The sequence below is a fragment of the Orbicella faveolata genome, unplaced genomic scaffold, assembly GCF_042242905.1.
Source record: "Orbicella faveolata isolate gen_17 unplaced genomic scaffold, um_ofav_v1 contig_50, whole genome shotgun sequence".
NCBI classification, from domain to species: Eukaryota; Metazoa; Cnidaria; class Anthozoa; order Scleractinia; family Merulinidae; genus Orbicella; species Orbicella faveolata.
Genome location: NW_028301581.1, coordinates 2,190,618 through 2,207,780, shown reverse-complemented (window position 1 = coordinate 2,207,780; position 17,163 = coordinate 2,190,618). Strand labels below are relative to the sequence as shown.

General features: G+C 36.3%; 1 long non-coding RNA gene and 1 pseudogene across 3 annotated transcripts; both read left to right on the top strand.

The window, feature by feature from the left end:
• The first annotated feature begins 927 nt into the window (after nt 1-927).
• LOC149095572 (uncharacterized) lies at nt 928-9,348 on the top strand (annotated as a pseudogene). Its single transcript, XR_016204862.1, has 13 exons — nt 928-1,027; nt 1,151-1,371; nt 2,085-2,139; nt 2,243-2,325; nt 2,630-2,931; nt 3,463-3,546; nt 3,863-4,048; nt 4,269-4,358; nt 5,595-5,677; nt 7,401-7,607; nt 7,845-8,103; nt 8,869-8,916; nt 9,292-9,348. The product of XR_016204862.1 is annotated as an uncharacterized LOC149095572 (transcript).
• LOC149095571 (uncharacterized) lies at nt 9,305-15,741 on the top strand. Of its 2 annotated transcripts, none has more exons than XR_016204830.1 (5): nt 9,305-9,348; nt 9,582-9,636; nt 9,867-9,923; nt 10,629-10,676; nt 10,924-11,188. It is a non-coding gene; the product is annotated as an uncharacterized LOC149095571 (long non-coding RNA). The 2 variants fall into 2 exon arrangements; XR_016204831.1 differs by lacking the exons at nt 9,305-9,348; nt 9,582-9,636; nt 9,867-9,923 and adding exons at nt 12,018-12,060; nt 13,846-13,893; nt 15,149-15,741 and having other exon boundaries at nt 10,630-10,676; nt 10,924-10,970.
• Nucleotides 15,742-17,163: the final 1,422 nt, after the last annotated feature.

Here is a 17,163-nt window from a genome sequence, read left to right as displayed (position 1 = left end):
CTTTAGCCAAAGATTTGTTTATCAAAGTTTCTCCGGTGCTTCGCTTACATTTAGTTATTTTTTCTTCAAGGAAAAGTTCTGTGTTTTGGCATGCATCAGCAAGTTGCTTGCGAGATGTTTACTGTTTGAAGGCTACTTTAAAGCATTCTGAAGACCTTGTGGAAAAATGATATCTCCCGTTATACATGTATCTGACACAAACCGCTCATTCAAGTGGTAAAATACTCTTTCCCAGACAAAAGAATTGTTTATCGAAGTTTCTATGGTGCGCCGCTCACATTTTGTTATTTTTAATTTTCTTCAAGGAAAAGTCATGTGTTTTAGCACACGTTTCCAAATTGCTTGCTTGGACTGTGTTTACTCTGTGTCAAAAAAATGTTATCTTTCAGTTGTGTTTGCTCCATGAAGATGAAATTGTTGAAGCGTGTATCCCCAGTTCCATTTGACAAAAAAACCAGTAAATTTATGATTTAACGGCAAAATACTCTCTCTTTTAATTAATATTCAGTCAGTTAATTTTCTTTTAATAGCCCAATTGCAAAATGTTAGTTTCAGGTAACATTTTGCTAATAAGTCTAGTCTGAAGGCATACGTGCATATACTGTATACGCGTATTCAAAATAAACAAAACTCTTTCCAGCTCTGTGGCAAGCTGTCAAGCCATTGAAAACAACAATGACCTGTTAAGGAAAGAAAAAAAAACAATAGGTTAGCTCATACATACTAATCAGGCATACGTGTATATACTGTATATGTGTATATGCATACACGTATGTGCGTATACATGTATGTATACGTGTATACGTGTATTGGGCTGACACGAATTACGTGTATATTTTGGTTCGGATACATCTGAGCTGCACTGTAGTAGTACTGCAGCAAGTTAGAATATGATTATTATTATTATTATGACTTGCTCAGGATGGAATGGTTGTTCCTCTTTTTCCAAATCATTTCATTTTGAAAAAATTTAATCACCACTGCTTGTCTGTGGAGATTCAGAGTATCACCTGTATAGATGAATATGGTAAGATATTATTTGGTATAAATTTGTATATATAATTATAAGTTTTGTTATTAGTTTAAAGTTGCATAACTGCAACATGGATAATTATTTACCAGTTTATCAATTACCCTATTTTGCATGTAGGTAACCATCATTCCAAGAGAATTGCATTGTGTCAGTGTGAAGCTCCAATAGTACATTTACTGCACCTACAACTTTGGCCAGGTTCTCCTGACAGACCAACTACAGCTTTCCATTTTAGGCTAACGGACAGGGTAGTTGACATGTTTATACACTGTCCAGTTTCCCTTAAAGAATTCTCTGATGTTCTTGATCTGAAAAGGCCACCTTTACAGCCAAAGATTGTAAGTAGTTTTACAAGTACTGACTTTTGTGAGCAGTTTATGAAGGGTATATAGGCAGCCCTCTTCGTCTATTTTGCAACATCATCAGGGCTAAGTTTGAATTACATTAAATATATGCGAAAAGTCTAATTCTCCCTGAAAGGAGAGACAGGCCATAATGAATCTGGGTGTTTATTGACTATAGCAGATGATTGTGACATGTAATTTACTGGGATTTAATGTCATATTTACAAATATCTTGCAGAAGGTCTGTAATTTTTTGTACTAAATATTTATACAAATTAAACTGCACTTATTGAAACATTTAGGTATTTGGATAAGAATATGGGTGTTTGTTGCATTACCTATAATTTATGTAATTAATACAGACATGTTCAGTGGCAGATCCAGATCTTAAGCTAAGGGGAGAGGGGGGGGGAGGGCTGTGTTTCTGCTTGCCCTGCCAGCTTTTCTTCTTTCCTTCTTTGTTCTTTTCTACCTGAAATAAGGGGGGACGAGCAGCGCCGGCCCCTCCCCTAGATCTGCCAGTGATGTTACTGGTTGTATACATGACTGTATAATCACAATTTTATTTTTTAACAGGAAAAAACAAAATAAATAAAACTTTTTCAATTGGTTACAGACAAATAAATTATACATGTATACATGTAACTTGTGTATAATAATACAATTCCTTGCTGTTTAGTGTTAATTTGTCCCTTTTATTCCTTTAGGTGAACTCGTTGTATTCTATTTTAAACTCTGGTTTTTTTGAAGAGTGCAGGTAAGGTCAGATTTTATGTTGTCTTGTATCTATCACCTGACATATTTTTAGTGTTACACACATTTCTACATGTACATATGCAGTTTAATAAAGCTTCTTTTGTTTCAGATTTTTTCAAGTATCATCTCCAACACTTAAATAAATACTGTCTGGCAATTGATAGTGGCTCAAATTGCCCAATCTGTCCCCAGGTAATGAATTCATTTATTGTTAAACACAATTTATTGATAGATTTACTGTGCATGCAATTTCATTCGTGATTATTATTATTCTTTTCGTAGTCACTGCTTGTAAGAGTAACTGTTATATGATCTCAATCCACTGGTTAGTCATGTGCAGTACATACTCTGCACACCCATAATATCAGCAGTTGACTTCAGTATTTTTGGGCTCTACACTGTAGTTGCATTTTTTGGTTTGATTTAATACAAGTAATAGTCTAGGGTTCTGTTCCTTTTGTGTGGTACTGTAACTGTGAGGTATTTATTTTGCCAGGAAGGAGTGCTGATTAAGTGCATGGATGCTTGCTTTGGGCTGTCTCATAAAAATCTCAACGGGAAGGACTTTCAACCCCAAAGCACGAAGACCTCTTCTTTGGGGATCAAGATGATGTTGACAACTTCCTTGACCATTATCGGGAGAATAATGTGTCCGAAAATGTATGTCTCTGTGGAACGTATTATTTAATATTATTTTACCTCATGTTTTACAACCATTTTGCATGCAATACATTACAATGGACCATACAGCCAGTTTCTGTAGCATTAAGTGACTATCCTTTAGGAATAATTATGTCTATTTACCCCTGATTAGAAGATTATACATTGTCTATCGCAGCTGGGCTACCCCATGGCAGCATAAGAGAAGCCACTGCCATTTTACAGACTCAATACCCTTGAACAGAGAGGCGCTGTGAAAAAAAGGGGGCCTTGTCCAAGTAATGTACACAGGGCATTAAGGTTTATATATTTTCCCATTTGTACTTTGTGAACAACATCTATTTTCTGAACATCATGCAGTGTTTTCCTTGTAACTCCACCATTGCCTGGTCCCAAGCCCAAGATGTGAAAGGAGGAGGGCAGGGTTAACAATCACATCCTGCCAGTTAACAAGTTGACAAGGTATGGATTCAAAATCTAGAAGCCTGAAGGTAAACAATACAGTGCACATCTTACCCCTCAACATGTAGTAATATAGGATAAGAAAGAATTTGTCAGTTAGTAATGCAGATGATGTAGCACATTCTTTGTTATTAAAATTAACTGCAGTAATAAACTGTCATTAATTGTCACTATTTCTTTTTTTCTTTTTTTTCTTTCTTTCTCTAGAACAATTCATCTCTTTCTTCTCCGGCCAAAATACCACTATCCATTCCCATATTCCACTGTTATGGACATAAGGCACCCTGCCAGGTTAATTTTGTTACAACTGTTTGTTTAGTGGAAACAATTTGATTATGGAAAGGAAACCCTTTCGTGACATGTACTGTGTAAATCATGTCTGCTTGTTTTTGGTTTCTTCTTGGATACTACTTGCTTCTCCTTTTTGTTTGCCTTTGAACCAGAAAAGTTATTTAGCTGGTTAATAAAAAAAATGACTTGGAATAGGAAAGTAATCATTAATCTTCATGTACAGTGAAGTGCAGCTGTTATGGCAGTACCAGGGTAAACAGAAATGATGCCTTTATATGACACAATTCTTTTAACTCGATAAACAAAACATTTGTAGGTGAAGTTTAGTCCTCGAAGAACCAAAGTCGTTGGCCTAACAGATGGAGAAGGGGCTGAAAGACTCTGGTCATTCCTTCGTGAATTCTCAAGAATTACAAAAGAGATGTCCCAGGGAAGAGAACTGACACCCTTACAGATGGCCTTCTGCATTATGGAAGGGGAATAGTAAAGAAGCTACATGTAGGTTTGGCTCAATTGATATTGTTGTGTAAATATAATCATGTAATGGTAGAGTTCCAATTTTCTGCAATTCAGCCTGTATGTATTACTTTGTAATTGCTAGTTCTCACAATACTAAGTTTTTTTCTCCAATTTTTTATTTCTTATTTTCCATGTTTATTTAATATTATTAATATGTCATCTACATGAACATGCACCCTGTAGTTATACATTTTCTTGACAAGGTCCTGTGCTGAAGTCTGAACTCTTGAAGGCAAAAGAACTTCTTAGCAAGACAAGCAAAGACCTTGACAAAATCTTTAAGAGCCTGCCAGGTATTTCAAGTAGACAATTATATCTATATCTATATATATAAATATACTGAATACTACATGTACTAAGATGTATCAGGAAACAATACAACAGTGGATGGACTTGGAAGATAGTGCCATAGATCCTGTAGAATCAGGTACATCTCTTCTATCGGTGGGTGTTATATCTCAGTTATGCTGTGTAAATTCTGCATTGCTCTCATAATGCAACAGTTAGATTTGGCCATTGGATGGAGATCCATCATAATCAGCAAGGTTTAAATTTACTAGCCTGGTATGACTGACCAGGAATGTTATCCTGGTTTGTGAGATTATATTCCTTGAAACTTAAGAGTAGATGTAAGCGTTTTAAGCTTTTATTGCACTGAACGCTGTGATGTTCTTGCCATCTGAACAGGCTTTAGAAGGAAACTCATATCTACCATTTTGCCTAACAAAACTATTCTCACCATGCAATTGTTTTAGTGTTATTACCACTTAGAGATTCTCACTTATGCGATAAATTGAGGGAGTTATGGCTTATCATCCTTTCTATAGCTCCTTTAATGGAGACCTGTCCTTTCCTAACAACTTTCTCCCACATTCCGTTCAAGGGTTACATCTCTCTTGCAGCATTTCTTCTTGCTGCATTGAAAAATGATCAGCATGTTGAGAAACAACATTGTCCAAAGTTTAAAAAAATTCCTCAGAGGGGATTCAGAGCCACCTTAAATTTTTGAAAATTGAAGGCGGTAGAACCGTATACTGTACGCTGTATCTCAACAGTGTATTAGGAAGCTCTTGTTGATGGCCATCTTCTACCTTTTGCGGGCGAAGTTGCTAACAAGATTTCATTCTTGTAAGTGACCATCCTTAGTTATGACCATTTTTACCAAATCCCTGAGGTACCTGGACTCTTACATGTACAAGAGCTTTGACTGCACCAAGAAAGATTTTGTTCTGTAAAATTCGTAGATTAATAAATTCACAAGTTTCAGGTGTAGTGCATCAAGTATTTTGTGCTTGTAATTGATTGTTTCTTTTTGAAATGTGCATTCCAGGGGTTTTTCAAGAATAGCAGTTATTCCTATCAGTAAACTTGGTGGGAAACAAAGGTTGGAACACTGCCTTAGTTTAAAAGCTGAATTAAAGCCAGTCCTTGAAAGGACAGTTCTCAGTGTAGGGACACTGATAGAGCTGGGATCCTCCTTTGCAACAATGAGAGAAGATGACCTTTTTAAGTCTTTTTTTTTTTTTTAGATGTATGTAACATCATGGGAGAAACAAGACTGGATATGAGGAGCCAAATGAATTATGCTCTTGTTTTGTTTGCAACTGGAAAGGTAAGTATATAGGCAGGTAATGCAACAAAATTCTGACAATCTTGATTTTTTTTGGTGGTTCTCTGAAAATACTTTAGAGAATCAGTAAGAGAAATTTCCTTTTTTTTTTCAGAGTTTGATCTGTATTCCAATTTTCAATTTAGTTGAACCTAAGGAGTAGAGTTTATTGTCTGTGTTATGAAAATGTCAGTAATATTATGGAAGTGGAAGTTATTTGAATTCTAGTTTCCATGTGGCAAAGTATGTGAATCCATACCATACTTTTAAAAATATGTGATATTTATGAATGTGGGTCTTATAAAAGTTGTGAAATTTAAAAAATTGACACTGGTTTTTTAAGTATCTGTCCTCTTACCTATTGATGGTAAATTGCATCATAAAGTTCATTGTCAAAGTAGTCTGCAGATCCACTTGCCTTCATCCATACAACTTTGACAATGTAATATTTATGACCAAATTAATCATCAATAAAAACACAGATGCATAAGAATCTGCTTGCTGTGTTTTTTATTTTCATTACAGTGAAACCTGTATTAGGTGGACACCATTCTAGTGATTGCTAGGCAGACACCCTTACTAGTGTCTGCTTAACACAGGCTGTCCGCTCAAAACAGGTTCCAGTATGTTTTGCAATAACAGTCAATTATTAACCATTTTGTAACACATCTTAGCACGTAAGATCAAAGACTAGTTAAGACTGCTCATAGCACAATGTCCAGTCGATCGCTGCATCAATCTGGAATAATCACTCAGCTTTAAAACGATATGCTGAACAATGTACAGGAATCTCAGCTGAACCTTTAGAAGTAAAATGAGCCCTTTAAGTGTCCGCTTATTGCAGGTTTTGTGCAACAAAATGTCTTAATATTGGTGTCTGCATCTGTTTAATAGAGGTGTCTGCTGAATGCTGGTTTATTTTTAATTACTGTAAATATGGGAGAAACATTTTGGGACTTATTAAAGCTGGTGTCCACTTAAAAGAGGGTGTCCGTTTAATATGGGGTCTGCCTAATGCAGGTTTCACTGTTAACAAAATCCAAAATTGTCAAATGGAGGCTTCAGTAGAGGAAAACACTGGTTAAAAGCTAAATTGGATTGAGCCAAAATGATCCACAGAATCACGGCTTTTATTCCATTGGGAAATTCCTTAAAACATACTGAATTATTCCCAAGTTTAGTTTATTTTCATCAAATACTCGAACACAGCGAAAAAAGGTTCTACTGTATTGCGGTAAATTTTCATGCCAAACTGCAATAATTTACCCGATCTTTTTCACTTCACAGTTGAATTTATTATATTTGAAAGCTGATCTTCAGGCTAGCTATCTGTAGAGATTGCTGATGTTTTTTTCTCTTAAAATAAAGAAATCCTGTTTAGATGCAATTTTTGGCTATATTGAGAAAGGAAAATCATCTGCTAAATGTTGGTGAAACTGTTCACGATGATGTCAGCTGTGAGTCTGTACTCCTACTGATGATAAAAATACATGTAAGCCAGTGATCGTGTAAGAAATCAGGCAGTCATTGTGAACAATTAAATGTACTTGTAAAATTGAGTCTCTCTATAACCACTGACAACAGATGAAGATGGGCTACAAACACAAGACTATATATTTTTGATTGTGACTTGATCTTTGTACAATTATTTGTAATACCTTTACCTTAGACTGACATCAATAAAATACCACAAGGGAGCTTAATTTTGAAATTTGTTACTTGGTAGATATTAGAGAAGCTCCAATTGAAAGAAGCCTATCTTAATATAGTAGAGAGCCTCTTCTCTGAGAAAGTAGTGCCCAGGCACATACAGCTTCTGGATCAAGATGAAGGGAGGGCAGACAGTGCTGTTGATTATAATGAGGAGGAAGTGGCAGAGATGACGGCAGTGGTCAACAGGATTGTTCAAAGCTGTTCCGTTGTTCCTGAAAAGGTCTTGCTTAATTTGGTTTTGGTTTATTATATACTTTTGGATAACATGTCAAATGCAATAACTTATAATTTGCTTGAGTGAAAAATAATGTACAAATGACACAATCCTGAGTTACAAAAAAAAAGTAAGTCAGGCTGCAGGAATTAAGCACACATACATGTAAGACACATTGCTCATTATAGCTTAATACTGTTTAACCAATCTCATTTTGGCTATGTAATTGTATTTTTTTTTCAGACAAAGTATTTCTTTATCCCAAAAACATCTTTAACCAAATGCAAGTGTGGCGATGTCTTAGGATTTAAAGTACTTGTAGATGAAGCACTTGTTTTCACTGGTGAAAAGGGAAAAGAACAGGCCTTGAAGAGATTTATAAGTAAGACGGGAAGAGGATGTGTGGGACGACTGACTTTGCCAGGAAGAGGACAGTTGTCAGGATGCTTGCACGTTCAAAGGCGCCTTTTTTCAACCGAGATACTAAGCAACAATGATGAAGGTATATGCGTATAGAGAAGACTTGTGACATTCTTTTAACAGTATTTTGATGGTGATAGTAAACAACACACCAAAGGTGTCCAGGGCTAGGAACTGAGGATATATGATGTTACAGGTCAATAAGTGACTGCCACTGTGACTAGCATTTACTGTTCCCCTGGTTCCATTTGACTGTTATTAGTTATGCAGCCAAGACAGTGATGTGTTGGACAACTATAATGATAATCTCATGACAATCTGCATGCGTGCATTCACTTTGTCTGTAGCTGTCAGAGCTAACTAAATATGATCATGTTGAATTCCAACTTGAAAATTTACAAATTCACCATTGATAGTGATTCCGTTTTCCTCAAACAGTACGCAGAATTTTATTATTCCAAGTTGTTGTTTTGTAGATTGATTTAAGAAATGTACCAAGATTGATAACTCAGATGCAGAGCCCTTATACAGCTTATTGAACCTTTTGTTTGGTGGCATTCGTGTTTCTGTCGTGGTGGTGGTTGCATTAGCCTCCTGAGTAATAAGTTTGAACTGTTGTTAAAGTTACTAGATAACATTATCTGTCAAAAATATATTTTCTTTGATGTTTTTGTATTATCATTGTTTTTACCACCTTGTCATGTTTAAAGCCTTTTTTGAAATAACAATAACAGACACCATGAAATAATCTTTTGGCTTTTTTGAAATGTGGTCTATATACCAACTTGGGAATAAAGTCAATGTACAGAACTCACTTTTTCTGTTTTGTTTTCAAACATTCGTTCAGCATATGAAGAAACCAGAGAATCAAGTTTCTGGGGATGTCCTCAAAGAGGTAAATTAATTAAAATTGATCAAGTTATAACTTACTAACAGTTAGTAATAATCTTAACAACAAAAGAATGTAGTTTCCATTAACAGCTGTGCCTGTCTGTCTTTATAAAGTACTGCCAATTAAAAATTAATTTTTAATCCTTCTCTTTTGCCATATTGTGAGACATTACGCCTGATCTCAAAAAAAAAAATGCAGCACTCATAGAATTATAAATAATAAATTTAAAGTCTTGTGCTACACAGTTCCATCACCTATGTAAAGTGCTAGCAATATTGACAAAGATGCTCGTGGCCCATGTTAAATTATCACTTCTTGTAGAATCCACAAATAAATAAAGAAAAAAAATGCTGTAACACACTGTATGTTGTTTTAAAGAGTGAAGAAGCAGCCAGTGGAACTTCAGTTCCTGTGGATACCATTTTAAATGACAAGGTAATATTTAGCTTCTCACTTTAACCCATTGACTCTTAAAAATGCATGCAGGACTCATTAAATTATAAATAATAAATTTAAAGTCTTGTGCTACACAGTTCCATCACCTATGTAAAGTGCTAGCAATATTGACAAAGATGCTCGTGGCCCATGTTAAATTATCACTTCTTGTAGAATCCACAAATAAATAAAGAAAAAAAATGCTGTAACACACTGTATGTTGTTTTAAAGAGTGAAGAAGCAGCCAGTGGAACTTCAGTTCCTGTGGATACCATTTTAAATGACAAGGTAATATTTAGCTTCTCACTTTAACCCATTGACTCTTAAAAATGCATGCAGGACTCATTAAATTATAAATAATAAATTTAAAGTCTTGTGCTACACAGTTCCATCACCTATGTAAAGTGCTAGCAATATTGACAAAGATGCTCGTGACCCATGTTAAATTATCGCTTCTTGTAGAATCCATAAATAAATAAAGAAAAAAATGCTGTGACACGCTGTATGTTGTTTTAAAGAGTGAAGAAGCAGCCAGTGGAACTTCAGTGCCTGTGGATACCATTTTAAATGACAAGGTAATATTTAGCTTCTCACTTTAACCCATTGACTCCTAATTTTTATATTCTAGAACAGGGAAGTGGATGGCTTATTCGCTGTTGAAATGACGTAACTACACAATGTGTCATTTACACACACAACCTTAACTTGTTAAAGATGTATGATTTTAACAATTTTTCTGGGTGCTCACATGGGCATTTGTAGGTATTTTGAACTTTTATTAAATTCACAAAACTAAAAATGCAGCAGGACTTGTAAACATAATTTTTGAAAATAGTTTTCCAAGGGGTCTTTCAAGTAAAATAAAATAAATTATAAAATTGCACTCCTGCATGTCGCATGATTCTTCATATTTACAGGCAAGAGCACAAAAGTAATTATATTGAGTATTAATGAATTTTTTATAATCAATTTCTGTAATATGTTAATAAAGTAAGTTCTGAATTATTGTTTTTATAGGTGTCAACCCCTTTGGAGACTGCTGTTGATGATGACGAAATTTTGATTAAGAATGTTCGCCAAATACTGAAAATACCTTTTTGGAACAATATTATACCCTTTTATCATGACAAAGTTAGAGCAAATTATGTCCTAAAAAGGACTTGACTGTCTATCATAATTAATGCTATAAATAACAGTTCTCTTTCTAATATGCTTTGTATGTTCAAACCATGACAAATGGTTATAATTGACTGTGGTCTTTTCATCTTTGATACCTGCAGAAATGGAATCTCATAGGTCTAAAGGGCCAGAAACTGGAAAGGAATAAGGTGAGGAATTATAAATTTTATTTGGCAGTATAAATGCACTTTAGAAATGCAATAGTTGCACTACTTTCTGATGGCAATGATATATCTCTTAAGTTATAATAATTAAAATTAAAATATTTATTTAATGATATTTTTATTGAAATGAGAGGTACTGAAAGAAACTATACAGAATTCTATACAAATGTCCAACTAGTGGCTCAAACAACTAAGTATTCTGTCTCAATTTTGTTGATTTCTATATATTTAGGTACCAGCAGTAATGCCAAAATGAACCAGGATGATGTGGACAAATTGGTAAATCTGTTTATTGGGATTAGCTGTGTATTAAAGCACTACAGTACTGACGTTTTTTCAGTTACCACAATGTTTTACACAAAAGGTTTAAGTAAATGCTCAGACAGGCATGTTGGAAAGTAATTCCTTGCAGAAGTTTGTAATCAAATGATGTAATTTGGCAATAAGGTGGATGAAAAGGAATGAAAACTTCTCTTCTAAAAAATGGAAAAACAATACAACGCTTTGTTAGATGGCTTGCTTTTGTAGCCTATAGAATGCGAGTTCTGATTAGCTTATTATACGGCATTATTCTCCCGTAATGCCCACGGGTCGATTACGGGCCTGCTAAACTGAAGCAAAAAGCCATATAATAAACAACTTATTAACCTCGAACATTCAGTCCATAAGGAAAAATCTCAAGCCACGACCTTGCGGTATTGACTTTGCTATTAGGGAGTTTAAGAAGCTACGACGACGACGCCGAGGAAAACGTCGATTTAAAAATGAATTTATATGTTACCTACGAGTCTCGTGATACTCTTAAGTCATTTACTTTGTTTATGACTGTCAAAAGTATCACGAAACTGAATCTGGGACACAGAGATAAATTTGAAATAGAAATTTCAAAAATTAGCTGTTGTGGTTTACGTTGTTCAGACAACGCGGAATTTGGCCATTTCACGTTCTTGTTTTGCAGGGGACGGCAAAGAAATGTACCAAGAATCATAACGCGCGTGCACAGTCATTGTTCTGCTCATTAAACCTTTTGTTTAGCGACGTTGCCGTTGCCGTCGTGGCTTTCTTAAACTCTCTATTGCTCGGTTAATGCGGCATGGTCCGGGTTTGAGATTTTCCCGTAAAGACCTCACTCTCGGTTAATTAGTGGTAAATATTACCATCCGAATGCGAAATTCATCAAATGTGACTGACTGATCACATGTGATGAGTTTTTAGAATCATTTAATACAAGTGAAAACTTAAGTATGAACTCTGCCTAGTAAAATATCAGTTGTTTTAGTTTCACAGTACTTGTTCATGATTCTTATATCAACATCTGATCAACAGGCTTTGGATGAAGAGTTCACAAAGGCTGCCCTGGTTAGAAAAGGTAAATGTCACAAAATTTATTTATTTATTAATGTATTAATTTAGTCAGTAAGTCAGTCAGTCAGTCAGTCAGTCAGTCAGTAAATCAGTCAGTCAGTCTTTCAGTTACTGATTTATTAAGGTTAGGCTGCGTTAAAAGGCAAGAAAATAAGCAATATGTTGCAAAATTACCATTTATGTTGTGGTGCACATAAAGTAAAAACACCAAAAGCAGCCTCCATGAAGCATTTTCATTGGTTATTTTTAAGGTGGCTCCCTAGGGTAATTACGAACACCCTCCCTATAGAGCGCGAGTTAGAAAACGAAACTTAGTTAATTTCTCTTTAAGTTTTACCCGAAGAGATTTACCAGTATGGGTACTATTAAAATAAGGCTTATGTTTTGGTTGTCAATTTTTGGATTAACGCCGTTACCATGGGAACATCTAATCTAATGACTGGCAGATGTATTCCTCATTTTGACCTAAACTCCTTAATATTTATACTTTCCTTTGGTGAAATTGTTTCATACTTCTCCACATCATGGAAACGATACTGCCTGACATTTTGAATTGGTAAAAAGTCGTTTGTTGAGACGGTTTTTCCAATAATCTGTAATTTGTCATCATTCTAAATATATTAGATTAGCTCTGAGAGATTTTCACAAAAATAGGGTATTTTATTGGAATTGTTTGTGGTTAGAACTGAGCCAAATTAAAGAAAAATTCACCCAAGGGAACGCGAGGAAATTAGCATTTATTTGGTCACGCTGACGTCACAAAAATCAGGAAAACACGCGTGGTGTCACGCGTGGTTATTTATTTAAGTGCGCACTCATGAATGAATGAAGGATGGACTTGATTGAGATTGTGCTGTACGGCATGCGCAACGGCGTGTGCGGCCTCTACGAGTCTTAACAAAAATGGCTTCGTTCACCAAAACCAGGGAATTTATTCTATTCTACCACATAGGCTTGATTAATGACGAGGATTTCTTTCTCCTGCATCCATTTTACATCTGCGAGACCTATGTAGATTTGCCTCTCAGGCTTAATTTCAACCACAAAACAAAATAATACTGATAAAAAGCTCGATTACAGCAGGATCAGGGTGTTTGTACAACGTGATCAGCAAGAAAAAAAGTTTCATCCTAATAAAATACATTTTGAACAGCAAAAAACAGTTATAGCTCAACTCAGTACATACGGAGCTCGTCATCTGCGACTGTTCGGCCCGATACAAATACGACTGTCGCTCGCGGTAGATGGTTAAATCGTTTAAATTTTCTGCAGAAATGACAAAGAAACATTTATTTTGGACGGAATTTTATGATTCCATACTTTATCTTCGAACTAGGCTGTTTAAACAGTGAAAAAAGCGTTAAAATGAGAAGTAAACAGCTGGCTTACACGAGGGAAAAGCAAGGCTACGGCTGGAAAGTCGTACTGGAACGCGCGTCATGACGTCAATGGAATTGATCTTTACTATTTGCCGCCGTTCTTGTCCCTAATTTATAATTGCTCATCAGGCATTTTGGATGATGGTATCAAAGAAGTAAATTATTCAAAGTGAAAGCGTGATGTTCGGACTCCAAAAGGTAGTCGTTGGTCACATGATTTAAAGGAAAATGCATATTTCATTACGCACATCAGTACTGCTATCATAATTAGAATCTACCCTGGTACACATGTTATACGACCCCATTTTTGTTTCTCCTCTGTGGGCGTTGTAAAGGGGTTACATTTTATGGTTTTTAATAACAGTAACAGTAATAGTGATTTAAATTGACTCAGTTCTTTGTTGTTTTAGGTGCTGACAAGCAGTTAGTAGATGGCCTACACCAAGGTCTTACAACAGGTATTTTTACATCAAAGTAAATGTGGAAAAATGAACTGAACAAAATGGCACCAATAGAAAATAATGGTACTGCAGGGCAGGAAAACAATGAAATCCTGTTGCTCAGTGGGCCAGTACATTTCACTTTTCAGTTGCCCCCACTAAAATATTAATTGCCCAATAGGTCTGCTTTGTTCATTCCTTATCAACTAGAGGCCGCCGCACACTAGCCGATTTTTTGTCGGCCGACAAAAAATCGGCTAGTGTGCGGCGGCCTTAACAAGACTGCTGAGGCTAATTTCACTTGCCCACCGGACTATCAATCTTCCATTTTCACTAGCCCAAGAGCAAAATTTACTTGCCTTGGGCAATCGCAAGTGGTGTTTTTTTTCCTGCCTTGTACTGAAGCTATCAGCAAGGCTACCTAAAGCAGCTTTCTCCAAAGACAAACGCACTTGGGATTGTTTTAAAAGTATAACGTTTCCAGCAATTTGCAAACTCAACCCAGGAAACACCAAACATAAACTCTTTGATAGGCTGCCCTCCCTCTCCTCTTCCAATGCTGTAGCAACACAAAACAATTCCATGTGGGTAATTTTGCAGTAAGCTCAACATTTAAAGGGGTGGAGCAGAGCAAAACTAATTACTTTTTAAATACATAAATTGTCTCTAGCTGTAGAAAGGAGTGGAACTAGTATGGGCACAATGAAGCATTTTGAATTCCAGTATACAGAGATCAGCTCAACAGGCCGTTAATTACATGTTAAGACAGGAATAGAACTTAAGTGGACGGTTTGGAGGGCACTGAAATAGAGCTTTGCAAATATTTCGAAATGAAGCCCTCGACCCATTTCTGACCTGCATGGAATTTGGCCACTTCGAAGAAAAATGACCAATCGGAACCAGGGAAGGTGATCTTTTTCGTATACAGACCAGTGTCGTTTAGGAGTCCAGAAAATTTGAAACCAATTGAGAACGAACACAGTTGAATTTGTGAAGCACCGAAACCTGCCTACTCTGCCTGCCTACTCTACGGATCCCATATTTCCTGGCCAACTATGATTCATAATTACATATACACAGTATTTTAACTTGAAAGAGCCAAAGAAAAGACACAACCTTTAACGTTCTTGATCCATTTACGAGGATGGTTCCCCTTATTCTCAATAAGCGTCTTCATTGGATACTTTTCTTCAAAGTTGCTAGGATCAAGTAGTCAACAGACACAACAAATAAGAACAAAGGCACTCACCTTTTATAATTTATTATCTTCTAGGCAAGAGGAACCGTAAAGGAAAAAGTTGGAAGAAAAACCTTTTTCTCTGACAATTCAGTTCTGGGAACTGTAAATCATTCATCCAACTGACTTTGTCTCGTAATTGTACTAACGAAAGGCCTTGCGGAGGATGCAATTAAGGTGGCTACGACTGCATGGTCAAACAAGATTGATAATCATATCTTCCTTCGAATAGCTAAATAATGTCGAAATGCTCTTTTCATCAATTTTAACCATCGTTCCCGTTCCCGTTCCTGACAAATGTAGATCGATTTTTACTTTTTTCAGGTGTGGTTTAACATGAAATTGGATTTTTTTACACTACTGAGAAAAGCGTTAAGTCAGTGATTTATATTAAAACAGTAATATTACTGGTTTACTTAAAATCGAATATAAATAGGGCTTATTTTACAACTCCTGGCAAATGTTTTTCAAGAACAGTGCCAATGAGGGATATTGGCTGTTATCGCATTATTCAGCTTGTACTCAATAGTGTTTGTAAGTAAGAGCATTGTACATTCTGAAGAATTTCACGCTACCACGGTCTCTGTAAATTTCTCTATTTTGTTATAATAAAGCTTCCCACAATGCCACCTTATTTTAGTGTTGTATTTCCCCAAACTCTTTTCACATAATCAGTATTTAAGGTGGCTCCCTATAGTTTTACGATCGCACGCGCACTGAGGACGAAAAGTCGAGTAATCCGCGCGCGCTCAAAGGAGAACGTCAGTGCTTTTGGATATTTTATGAAGTCAACATGAGCACAAAAAGCAAAACTGACAGTGAATATTTTCTTTTGGTATCAAACATGTGGGACGGCATGGCAATCATTTACTCTTCAGCTGTAAAGCATGTCTTGCCCCCCTCTCCGCCGAAAAGTAGTCCTTTTCCATAGTGAGCCACCCTCCTCCATGTGGACTCGAAATCTCCTATTACAGAATTTTTTTGTTAGAACTTTCAAATTTTAGCTTCAAATTTCGTACTTGAAACCACCAGAGATTGGTGCACCTCCGGTTGGTGTCCAGTGTAATTAACACATGCGGACTTACAGTTAACTGCAAATAGCCTGTTCCAGGCGTTTGGTTAGTGAGGAAGGGCGGAATGAAAACTTGAGAAATATTCGTTGTTGTTTTATTAATCGACCATCGAGCGGGGGAGCCGCGAATTAATCTAGAACCCAGATCTTCCAAGACCAAGCAGAAGGGAGATTTCACTTCTCAGGGTCAAACAGAGTGAAATCTGGGTATGAGATTAGCTGCGAGCCACTCGAGTTTAATTCTATCATGAAATCTGATTGGCCAACAGAAAACAAAAGTTGCTATGTCACAGAACCGTTTTCTGGCTCGAGTTCGCTGACGTTATTTTTCGGTGTAGACAAGCGACAGGCGGAAATACGTCTGCATTCGCAGGCTGTAGAGCACTTTAAAATAATAAACACTGTAGGCTTCCCAAATACCGGAAGGGGGTGCAGTATTCCTTGGAATCATTGGTAGGCGGGTGCCGTCCAGTTCTCTAAATCCTGACCCCATTTCAGACCAATAAATGTCACTTTCCATACCCTTTTCTAGGCTTGACCTCTAAAATGCTGTTTTCAAATATGCATGACCGTTCAGTGTATTCTGCGAGGCAAATCGCGCTTTATCGTGGTATTAAAATTGATTCCTCTCGTTTTTGTTTGAAGATGATGAACTCGACAAAAAGAGACATAAATTTCAAGTAATGTCTATATTATGGTTTATTTAAAATTAAGCCATACTTTCGCGGACCAAACCGGCGAAATCATTCTACCCATTTTCAAACCAAAACGGTTCACAAGCCATAGCCTTCAAAAAGGCGGCACATACCTTATATAGGGTAGAAACCCCTCTCCCCACGCCCTGAATTAGCTTCTTCTCAGTAACAACAGCTCGAAAGTAAGGAACGCATCTTTAGTAATCAACGAATTAACAGTACGCAAAAACATCTCGATCGAGATAGCGAAAAGTCTCAAGTATGTACAGTGAAACCTGTATTAA